The following is an 11846-nucleotide window of genomic DNA, read 5'->3' as shown; positions in this document are numbered from 1 at the left end:
GGGCTGGGCAGTGCGCCCCGAGCCGCGGCTGCAGCTCCCCGGCTCCCAGCGCCGCTCGCTCCTCCCAGCGCCCGCCCCCTGGCTGGGCAAAGGGCGGGGCCCTCCCGGCCTCTCTCCCACCCCCGCTCCAGGCGAAGTTTGTGGGAAGTTGGAGCCACCCCGCAGCGCCCGCCGCCGCCGCTCTCTCTGCCTCACGAAGGCGTTGTGCCCGAAAGCTGCCCGGGAAGCGTTTCCCTGCTATGTGAGTTGGCCCAATCCAGAGGGTAGGCAAGGGCTTGCGGGCAAAGTGCCCCAAATACTTGACTCGTAAGGTGCTGGTGTGGCAGGAGAGCCACCGGGGGCTAGCCCTCGTGGTGGCAGTGCAGACCTGGCCCTTTTCCCCCGCCCCCCAAGCAAAATGCCCTCACGGGCCACACTGCCAGGGGCTGCCTATCCCCGGTCTAAACAGAGCTTGCCAAGACGAATTGCCCCTACTATCTGAGCTGGTCCAGTCAAAGATGGGATTTACCCGGAGCGCCCCCCCTAGGGGAGGACAAGAAATAATGGGGCACAAGCTGATTGAGGATGGCTTCAGGCTACACATAAAGCAAAACTGGCTGGACCCACTGATGTGTGAGGTCCCTTCCAGCCCCGAACAACTGTGAAACCTTGCCTGCGGATGGAAGTCCTTAGACCAACATGGCTACCACCCTACATCCCTGCCCCTGCCTGTGAGGGGACCTGGTTTGCCACCTGCCTGCTGCTGCTTGATGCCACTAGGGTGGCCATCATAGAGGACAGTCCAGTTGTCCTCTGCCCTCTATTGATAGGAAAACAGACGCCTTTATGTCCTCTATTTTTCTCTTGAAGCCCTGATGATCTCTTTCTCTTGAAGAGAAAAAATAGGGGACATAAAGGCACCTGGTTTTGTATCTATAGAGGACAGAGTAGCAGAAAACCAGAATGTCCTCTGTGATGGCTACCCTAAAAGCACTGCTGTCTTCCAGCCTGCCCATCCCCATCTGTCTGCCAGTGAAGCTCCAGGTCCACCTGTGAAGATAAATCAGAAGGGGACGTGATGGGGTTGGGAGCTAGCTCATGACTCCCTGCCACCATCCTCCCAGGCACCCATCTCTCTGCCCCCCTGAACCCCCTCAGTCACCTCCAGCAGAACCACTCTGTCTTCCAGCCCATCCCCGCCACCCTTCTTTCCTTTTTCCCCCTTGACCTTTATCGCCTCTTGGCTACCAGACTTGTCTCCGCATCCCCCTATCTCCTGCTCCCAGTTTTTCCCCCTGTTCAGAAGTACCTCTGTTGGTTATTGGTTTTACCCTGGTTGGTCTAAGGATATAGGCAGACAAGGTTCTTTGGGTAGATGTGATATCTTTTATTAGACCAATCATAAAATTATTATAATTTTAAAATTATTATTATAATAATACCACCAGTACTAGTTGTTTCTTCAGCCTCTTGTGGGCTCAGATCAAGCCTAGGGAATTTCTGAACTCCCAAACTAAAGAGCCTGGGATAGAGAATGCTTGCCTGTAGGACCAGGGGCATCTGAACCACAAGGCCAGAGGTCTTGGGTCTGCAAGTAAGATGCCTGCCAATGGATTTGGGAGTATCTGAAGTCCCAGGGTAATGGGTCTGGGATGGAGAATACTTGCAGGTTGTAGCACCATATGTGGTGTTTGGACTGTCTGAGTTCTGCCTGCTCAGTCGATGTGGCTTTTGGAACAATTGAGTTTTGCTCAATCAATTTGATTTGGAACTGATTTGACCTAGAATACAAAATATATTTAAAAATAAATATTTTATTAGACCAATATTAGACTAATAAAAGATATCATATCTACCCAAAGAACCTTTGCTGCTTTACAGGGCTCTCAAGAGCCACATCTTTCTTCACTGCATGAGGACATCATCCCCTAGAAAGAGCGAGCCAGAGAACTGATTTTGCTTCTTTTTTCTTTTTTATCCCCCAAAGGAAGGCTGGTGCTCACTTCACATGGGACTTACTTGTCCTACCCCACATCACTCCCACCACCATGAATCATTTTGAGGCAGGGAGCGGACTTAGGTGGGCCAAGAGGAGAAGGGGTGCATCTGGAGTTATCTTGGCAAGCAAGGCTGAACCCCCTAGTCTGGAAAGCCAGGAAAGCCAACTGTTAGCCTTGCTGTCTTTGCAAGCAGCTGTTTTGCACAATACATGAAGGTAGGGAAAGGAAAGAACTGCTGTAACTTCAAATTAGCAGTGCAGCAAATTCCTCATGGGAGAATCCCCTGCCCCTTTGGCAAGGTGGTTCTGTAGGGCTGCTTTTCTGCAGATAGAAACAGGACACCATGTTGGGAATATGCCCACATGGCTCCATTTTCCATCCCCTTCAATTGTATGGCTGACCCCCGCATTAAAGGATGAATGCCTGTCTAGACTCTGATTGTGTTGTTTCATTAGCAGCACCCTGCTATAAATGTCAAGGGCAAATGCTTTAGGTTGGTTATTAAGTATGGATACTAGAAGTATGCATATCTATTTCTTCTCCAAATCAGTTCCCAATAGTAAAGTGTGTGTACATGTATAGACAGATAGGGACCAAACCAAGATCATATGAACAATCCTAGCTAAGGGATTCTTCCCCCAACCCAGTACTGGATGTCTGGTATCCAGGAAAGCTGACATGGAAAAAAAGAAAATCAAGCCTTGGATTAAAAAGAGAGGGATCATCATGATGCCTCTTACATTGGAGGTAGGTTTGTGAAAAAATGGGATGGGAGAAAGCACCTCAGGGAAGTAATCATCCTACTCTAGAAATCCAAGGAGCTACGATTTCAACATCGATAATCTTTTTAGCATTCTTTCTTCAAAGCATTGGTTTTCTTTCCAATGGCCTGGTCCCTTTAAAACTCTATACAAAAAATGCTATTGGTTCCCTATTGTATCTTAAACACAGACTAAAAAGAACTGTCTCCTGTTTCACCCCATTGTAAGACAGAGAGAATCATATGACTTGGACTTCAGACTCTTTGGGGAAGAAACTTTTCATTACAAATATATACAGTACTTACTTAGGGCAAGGTGGTCTTGTACATGATTGCTTATTTCATGATGCCACCTCAGTATGTAGACTCTGCATATTTACAATCATTTCTAGATAGAAAAGGCATTTCTAAACTTCTGTTCCCCAACCTGGTATTATCAATTTTAAAAATGCTTAGGTGGAAACCAAATTATGTTAGTAGAATTAAAAGCTTTTTAAAATAGACTGTCAAGTTCCTTATATTTCTAAAGGTTCTATGCAGTAGAAATTTGTGAACTCATAAAGCAGAACTGAAGCCCATTATCCTCAGCCAGCTATTAATCTTAAAGAAATACATTGTATTGAGTCATTATTTCTATTTTAAGATGCAGTTGGAAGGGGGTGGGAAATAGGTATATGGATTTTTTTTTTTTTAAATGGCTGGTGCCATTAAAAAGTATGTACAAGGCATTTATGTGTTAGCCAATCAGATGGGCTGAATTATCTCAGTATTATATTCAGCTTGTAATAATTATTAATTAGAAGAACATGGCAAATATAATTAGAAAATGAGAGTGGAATTAAAAATTGATAAAGAACGTACTTGGACCAAGTGAGACTCACAATTCCAAATCAAAATGATACAAACAATCGTGGCTCAGGGCTCACTCCCTCCCCCACAAGTCTTTGTGAAAGGGTGGAGTAAATGTCAACAGAATGCAAGCAGCCCTGGGAAATGTTACTTATTACAGGCAGAGAGGGCAGCAGTTTCTGTGGTTAATATATCCCAACACTTTGCAGTCAAGAACCTTTCATTTTAACTATTTGGGCAGAATGTTTTTAATCTCAATATTTTTTCTAAGTTTCAACCAAAAAGTGGTTCAGCCATTTCATAGAGGGAAATTATAGAAAAATGAATTGCTTTGCCTCTGTTAAAGATGGCTTACAGTTTTTTTTTTAACTGAGAATCTCTAAATCTCCAGACTTTGGAGCAAGGACTTTGAAACAGGTAGAGGGTCAACCTGGGATACAGTCTTAACAATACCCATGAAAACTCATCCAAATAATGTTTACAAAACAAAAAACAAAACCCCCCAAATGAAACTTACATTTTCACAAAAGAGACTTGTTAGCACCTGATAGATAAATGCTCCAAAGATTCCACCTAAAATACAAGTCCTACATGAAGCATATTCCATTTCTCTTGCAACTCCTGCACATAACTATGGACCGTGTATGAGCAGGAGCCTACCTAAATTGCAGTTTCATGAATTTTGCAGAAATTGTGAAAAACAGCGTTGTCTGCAAGTGCCTGGAAATCCACCTTGGCCATGATTTCCCATGAAATCAACTAAAAAAAGCAGTAGTAAGGTAGACTGAATGAAGGTGACCTCTGCCAATCAGCAGTGAGGAGTGGGGCAAGGAAAGCGGTAGTGATGTAAACTGAGTGAAGGCACCCTCCTCCAATCAGTGGTGAGGGGTGGGGCTGCTGGGTCCCTCCACCAATCAGCAGCAAAGGTCAGGGCCATCAAAAATGCCTGCAAAAATCAGCTTTCTGTGCTTCAAATAGGCTGTAAAAAACCTGTTCTTCTGCTGCAACTTAGGTAGGTCCCTATGTATGGCTGACCAAAGAATTGTGCATATTCCGTCTTGGGACTTCATAGGTACCACTTTTCTTTAAATTTCTCCTGCTGTCTATGGGAATTAGGATACAGAAGTTAGATGCAAAAGCTAGAGTCAGGTTTAAAAGAATCAGGGAATTATGATAATGGAGTGGGAGGGGATAGGAGTATGTTGAAAAAATGTAGAAGAAATGTTTAAATAGGTAAGAGAAGAATGGGAGAAAAACAAAGTTGGGGGAAACAAAGACAGCAGAGTTTACAAGCTTAGTCTTGTCTAAAACTGAATGTCTGGTCCAAGAATTGAAAGTCTACAGATGCTTACAGACATTAAAAAAAAAAATCATGATTTACAGTTTGACCCATTTCTGCAGCATCTGTATAGCTTGGGTGTCAGCACTTTTCTCTAACAGCTGAATCAATCAGCTTTTCGATAAAAGTGGCAAAAAAGCCCCACTAAAGTGCCCGATCTATATAGATGTTGGGCAAGCCCGGTCAACTAACACGATGCCTCTTCTGGGCATTTACTGGGCTCAGCGTGGGGGCACACTGAGTTTAAAATAAAGCATCATTTTGGTTTTTGGTTTTTTAATGTCTGTAAGCAGCCTATATTTCTCTTCTGTCAGCTAGTCCCCATAGAAGTTGGCAACCAATCATTTCTACCATGAGCCCTGTGTCTAAATGTTAGAATCCTGGTATGAGTCATGAGTTAGCATGGAATCATACCAGGATTCCACATGATGAAATGTGTTTTGAATTATTTTTAAGAAGGTGCATATTAAACTTGTTTTAAAAGCATGTAGATGTAAAGTTTAACACTTGAAATTTAGAAAATGCTAGATTTAAAGTTTCCTGTGAGACCTAAATTTAGTGTCCTTATATGTATTATTCAGGCAAAAAACTTCATTAATTAAAAGGTCAGAATCCCTGGCAGTATCTCATATTCTGCAAGAACGTGAAGTTCTTGAATTGGAGATATCTGAAAACTATGACTTAAAGAGTTAAGAAGCAACCACAACAAATGTAGTTCTCCCTGTCTCTCCCCTCTGTCAGTTGAAGCAAATTGACAGAGCTGTAATTGCAATAGAAGGGGATCTGCAGTGATGCTTTTATGGAGATGGGGTTTTGAACTCCTCTCCTTCCCCACTGCTCTCTGGACAGATGTACATGTACATGTACCTTGTGGGATCCATTACGCCTCTTTTCAGAAATGCGCTCTGTATTTGTAGCCATATGCATTGGCTCTCTTGCCATGGGCAATGTTAGAAGAGAGATGGATATAAAAATGGTGTACAAATTTAGTAATTATATTAAATCATGTAATATATGCACAGGGATGGGCTGTAGAATTTAGTATGCATGGTGGCATTTATGTGGAGTGCTTGAGTATAGCTGTCTCTGGTTCAAGACAGCACACCTTAACATAAGTTATGTCTTAGCAACCAGGAAGTATTGGTCTTCCTATACTGATTATGTGCCATATTAGGAACATAGGATTGGAAGGGATATCCTAGGTCATCAGTTCTAGCCCCTTAGATAGCAGGCAACCGCATCACAGTTGCTCTTTTATAAGCCAGTCAATCTTACGTGGAGTTGGAACATCACCCAAGAAAGTTTAATTGTATCCCTGCTTCTACAGCAAGTACTGTACAAGTCCTTTACACCAAAATGCTGAGAGTTGAATGTTACTTGGGTATGATACATTTCATGAATGGTCAGCCTGAGATATCTGCAGCCACATCTGCAGGAGTAATGAAAGTTACATTGCAACTGAAGTCAATGAATACATGTATTTTACAGCCTTTATGCAAATACTTTCATACAAATAGTTCTGGTGACTTTAGCATAAAGACCTCAAGATAAGACTAGTAGTCCCTAAGGCAGCAGTACTGTTTTATTTCCCTATGCAGCTAGCTGGCTCTCTGTTAACTACCTTTGTATCTAGGCTATGCATGAGTGGTGGTTGCTGTTGCTTATTGCTCCAGATGGGGCTCTGCAGCCAAGAAGCTATCAAGCAGGAAGCATAAATTTATAGATGTCAGGGGGTAGAAAGAATCTTACAAGATCATTGGGTCCACCCTGCTGCACTTGGGGGTTGACTGCTGGCTGTTCTTACCCATGATAAATCTATCGCTATGGAATAGATGGAAAGCTCTTCAAATACTGGAAAGAATTATAACTGCCTTCTATCCCCATCACCTTCTTTACTTATTAAAACAATATTTTGGAAACTAGTGGTTTTATACTACATTGGATACAAAAACACAGCCACTGTTCCTAAGAGGTGGCAAAAGTGCTGGAGATCATGGAAAAAATAGCTGCTTAGAACACAAACAGAAGGCAGCATAAAGAACATATAAGAGCAATCCAAAGTGAATTGTAACGTGAAGATTTTGATGAAGCCAAGTAAGACAATTTCCCAAAAAGCAAAGATGGAGCATGAATCATATTGTGCATCTGATAGTAGCTGTTCCAAGGAAAGCACATGATTCAAATGAGAATTCATTACAAAGACTGGGAGGCTGGGCAATATTACTGTATGCTAAGATGTCTTAGTTTTGCAAAACCTATGATAATAAGGATTCTGTTACCTCCTGCTATATCAATACCAATTATGGTCAAGCCAATTACTATGAAAGCTCACACCAAAATATTGAAGGAAGTGTATTCATTCTGCTTGTTGATGCCTGTTCAAATTTATTTCATAACATTTGCAATCCTTCTCCCAAATTGTTGTCATTTGTATTTCTGACTGAGCACATTTCTTCACTCATGTATTTTAACACTTCTCATGTGCCTGCAAGCAGCAACAGAAATCCATTTTTCATTGGTTGGATTGATGTTGCTGCATTTTTGCTTGTACTTGTAGCATGGAATTCATTTGTTTTGTGGGTCTTCAAGTTAAAAGGCAAAATCTTTTGAGAGGGGTAGTTAGCCATGTTAGTCTGAAGTCAGGCAGAAGGCAGGGTAAGATTTTCATTGTATAGGCTAAACAGGAAGCTTGTTTACTGCTATTTTCAGTTTTAAAAACTAATGCTTATATCACTACAAACTTAGTCTAATTACAGTCAATGAGGAAAAAAGTACTTGAAAGAAAGGTAACTTGGGACCTCAAAAGAGATGGAGAGAAACCGGAATCTTTGGTAAATATACCCTGCCTGGTCATGGCCGTGTCAACAGAAATGTAACTGGATGCTTGAGCACCTTGGGTGGCACAGCTGCTGCATTTTTTGCATCACTCCACCTCCCACCCCCCCCAGGGTTGGCAAGCAGGGTTGGTTCCCAGTTCCACCTTTTTAGTTATTCTGCTCGATTTTAAGCACTCAGCAGAGCCAGCTAGCCTGCTTAAGTATAGCCCAGATACAACTATGCTGCTTCTACTTTTGGAAGCAGCCTGCCTGGACTTGATAGTGACCTTGAGGACACTACTAGCAGATGTGGTTACATTTATGATGTAGATCTGGCCTTAGAGATTTGCTTTTAGCTCTGACATTAACTATGAGATCTTGGGCACATCACTTAGGCCTCTGTATCTCAGCCTTCCCATTTGTAAAGTGGAGATATAGGATACATTCTCACATGTGCGTGAATGCCATGAGAAGGCAGCACTTAAGGTGCTTTCTATCACACCACCGATTTTTTTTTTTTTTTTTAGTCTTCTAATCAGCATCTCCCCACACATCAGCTATGCTTCACACGCAAATTTTAAATTCAGAATAAAAAAAATAGCCATGCAGTGTACTTTTCCCCTTCCTTTTCCATACCGCCCAGTTATCACTTGTTTTTGACAGAGATCATAAATGGTATGTTGTGCACTAGTTGCTATACAGTGGGGGTGTCTATATGTGCAATTAATGCAACCGAATAAACTCTGGTGCAATTTCAGCCAAAATAAACTAATCCCTATGTCACCATCTACACATAAGTTTAAGCCCACTAATTTACTAATTTACTCCACCGTCAGATAGTACCTGTCTGAGAGAACTATCCAACAGTTCTGTTAGTCTACATCAGCCCAATTGCCACACATATGACACTTTGCTGTACAGTAAATTAGTCTACTGCTCAGTAAAGCACACATGTAGATGTGCCCTGTTAATAGTAAAGCTACCCATATGAGACACCCCACTGGCTTCTCTCAATCATAAAAGTAGTAATAAAAAAAAGAAACTTGCAAATCAGAAATAGAGGTAATAAAAAGTCTTTAAGATTCTGAAAGAAATTCCAAAGAGAATAAAACGCAAAGTTTCAGCAAGTACAAGTAGTCCTTAGGTAAAAAGAAATCAGGAAACTTCTTTTTATCTCTGCCTACTTTTATGAGCTTTATTAACCATTGGCCTTTTAGAATATACTGTATTTTTCCCATTTAACTGGCTTCTCATCTCACTTGGGATGCTTAAAGATGAGCTTTCTCTGCTGGTCTCTTAGGCAAGTAGCTCATATCTCCAGCCAATTTATAGAGAGAGGTTTTCAGTTAAACATTCCTTTGCTACTACCATCATTGATATTTCATCAATAAAGCACTTTTTCCATCCATATTCTTAGTTTGCATCATTGGAGCACTCTTGTAGAAATGACACAGACCAGGAATCTGAATTCATATATCCTACTTTAGTTCTGCTAAAGAAAAGTAAGTTAGGTGGAACATGGTCCCACTTATTCCCTCTCTACTGGTTCCTTCCAGGTATTGTAAATATCTTTACAAAATTAACATAGATCATCAATGAAGCAATGTAAAAGAAAACAAATTGAAGACATAACTAGTGAGAGGTGTCAAGTGGCTCTGTTTAACTATATCCATTAAGCATTTTAGTTCCATGAAGTGATCAGCATCCTGAATCTTGAAAAATTTTAAATTCATTGGTTCCACTATCTAGTTTTACAGTTTGATTCCATTGAAGTGAAGTGAACAACATTAGTGTAAATCTTCAGTAATGCAGTAAGAATCAGGCCCACAACGTTTCCTTCCACCTCTGAAATTGGCAGCATATTACTTCAAAAATTTTTAATCAGAAACAGAGAGAGAAATCGAGGAATAGTTATTTTAACCTTTAATGAGATGGCGGCCAGATCTAGACCCCAGGTAATATCCTTCCAAAATTACTCAGCCAGGGCTCCATGCAGTTCTAGTTCCTCTGGTGAAGAAAAATCAGAAGAGAACATGATGGGGTTAGGAGCTAGGTAATGCTTTCCCAAATCTGCATCTTTGAAGTAGTCAAGTTAGTATAGATGGCACATGCTAAAAAGCAGTATGGTTTAGGAAAGACCACCATTCATACACAGCTCATATACATGGGTGGATCCAGGATTTACTAAAACAGGGTGCAGCACACTATCCCAAAGGCCATGGAGAGATGGGGAAAAGGAATGGCTAGAGTCACCAGGTTGGCAGGGAACATCAAGAAGCCAGTTAGGGAACAAGTGCATGATGGGTGGGGGGGAGAAAGGGATGAGGAAACCTATTTCCAGGTGACCTGGGGTGGGAGGGGAGGGAATGGGCAGAGCTGCTCCTGCCTTGTTCCACTCAGAGTTTGTGAGGAGCATCTCTGCAGAAAGCCACACTTACCTGGGGACAGCAGTGGCACTGTGCAGGTTCTTCCTTCCAGTGCCTGCTCCCTGCTTGAACATCCCACACCAATGTTCCCTGCTGGCTGGGAGCAGGCACTGGAATGAAGAATTTGTACACTGCCAGTAGTGACCTCAGCTGAGCACAGCTTGCTGTACATGCAGGGCAAGAGTGAGTCAAGAGCAGCTCTGGCGATCCCCCATGCCTGCATCAGCCAGGAACAACAGTGGCAGCAGCAGCATGCAAGTTCCTCTTTCCAGCACCTGCTCCCAACCAACAGGGAACACTTTCAGTGAAGAGACAGGCAGGGAGTAGGCACAAGAAGGAGGAATTGTACAACACCACCACTGTCCCTGGCTAGCCCGGCAGCTCAAACAGCCACAGTCCTGCCTGGAGCAGCCAGGAGCAGCTCTGGGGCTCCCCCTTCACCCAAATCAGGGACACCGGTGGCTGTGACAGCTGAAAATTATGTCTGTGTGATAAAGGTGCTTGCTGAAGGCTTTATGAAGATTAGACCAAGTGTTTTTTCTGTCATTTGTTTAGATATTAAGCTATATGTTGTTTCTAAGAGCCTAATTAAAGTTTAAGATGTAGTAAGGCCTTGTATGAAGTAAGGCCTAGTAAATTTAGCAAAGCCTTGAAGTAGTAAGGCCCTGCAGCGTAGTTAAAATTAACCTTATCAGAAGAATGCAAGGCTTGTACTGCTATTGGTCAGTCTGAGGACAGTTGAAGTAAAAAGAATCTGAATGGCTGTACATTATCAGCTCAGAAGTTATAAATTGGCTGCACATCCAGAAATAATTCATAAGGAAGATACAGCTCTGTGAAAGGGACTAATTAGTTGTTGACCTGGATCAGTAGGCCTGTAGATCTCGAGGAGCCCAAAACTTAATACCAGGGTCCTTCCTGGTACCTCTCGGACTGCACTGATTGAGGATGCCTGACTTTGCTGAGCTTTGTGGAAAGAAAAACTTGTCGTACATCAGGCATCAGAGGGGACTGTCAATAAGTTGCTGATGTGAGTTATTCTTGTCTGTCATTGTTTGTCTTGTTACCTTTCCCCTGACCCCAATCTCAATAAATCCCGAAGTCTCCGCAGGCAGCTGGGACAGGTGGTAGCAGCAGAAGCAGGGTGTGATAACTATTTCCCCATCCCCACAACTCTGGATCTGTTTCTGCTTCTATAGAACCCTTGCAAGAGGAGGTGTGGGGTAGAATCATGGAGGTAAGTCCTTAATTTCCTCTGTATATCTCAGGGTACTTATAGTTTTGGAGGCTGAACTCTGAAACTTCCATGTGGAAGTTACCAGTCAAATACATTTCAATGCAGAAGTTAGGAGAAAACTCCAAATGCAAATTACAGTATATCTTTGTCCCTTTCTCATTTATTTCTGCAGGAAAACCATAGGGATTAGAAACTATTCTTCTGTGCATTAAAGGCATCTTTGGGTATCTTCTAGTTCATTATACATGGTGAGTAAGGAGATAGGGGTAAATCTTAATCCCCCTTCACACAGTTAAGATGTGTGTACATTGCTGCAATGCTTGACACATGCCCAGTTTGGGATTCTGTTTCAACCTGGAGTGAAATAGGGTCTTTCTGCATGCAGACTTGCCAGAGGAGGGCCCTTCCACCTTTTAACCCACTGAATAGGAACTCCATAT

The sequence above is a fragment of the Crocodylus porosus genome, unplaced genomic scaffold (assembly GCF_001723895.1).
Source record: "Crocodylus porosus isolate Cpor-Errol unplaced genomic scaffold, CroPor_comp1, whole genome shotgun sequence".
Classification (NCBI taxonomy): Eukaryota; Metazoa; Chordata; order Crocodylia; family Crocodylidae; genus Crocodylus; species Crocodylus porosus.
The sequence above is the reverse complement of the archived record's forward strand: the minus strand, read 5'-3'. Positions refer to the sequence as shown.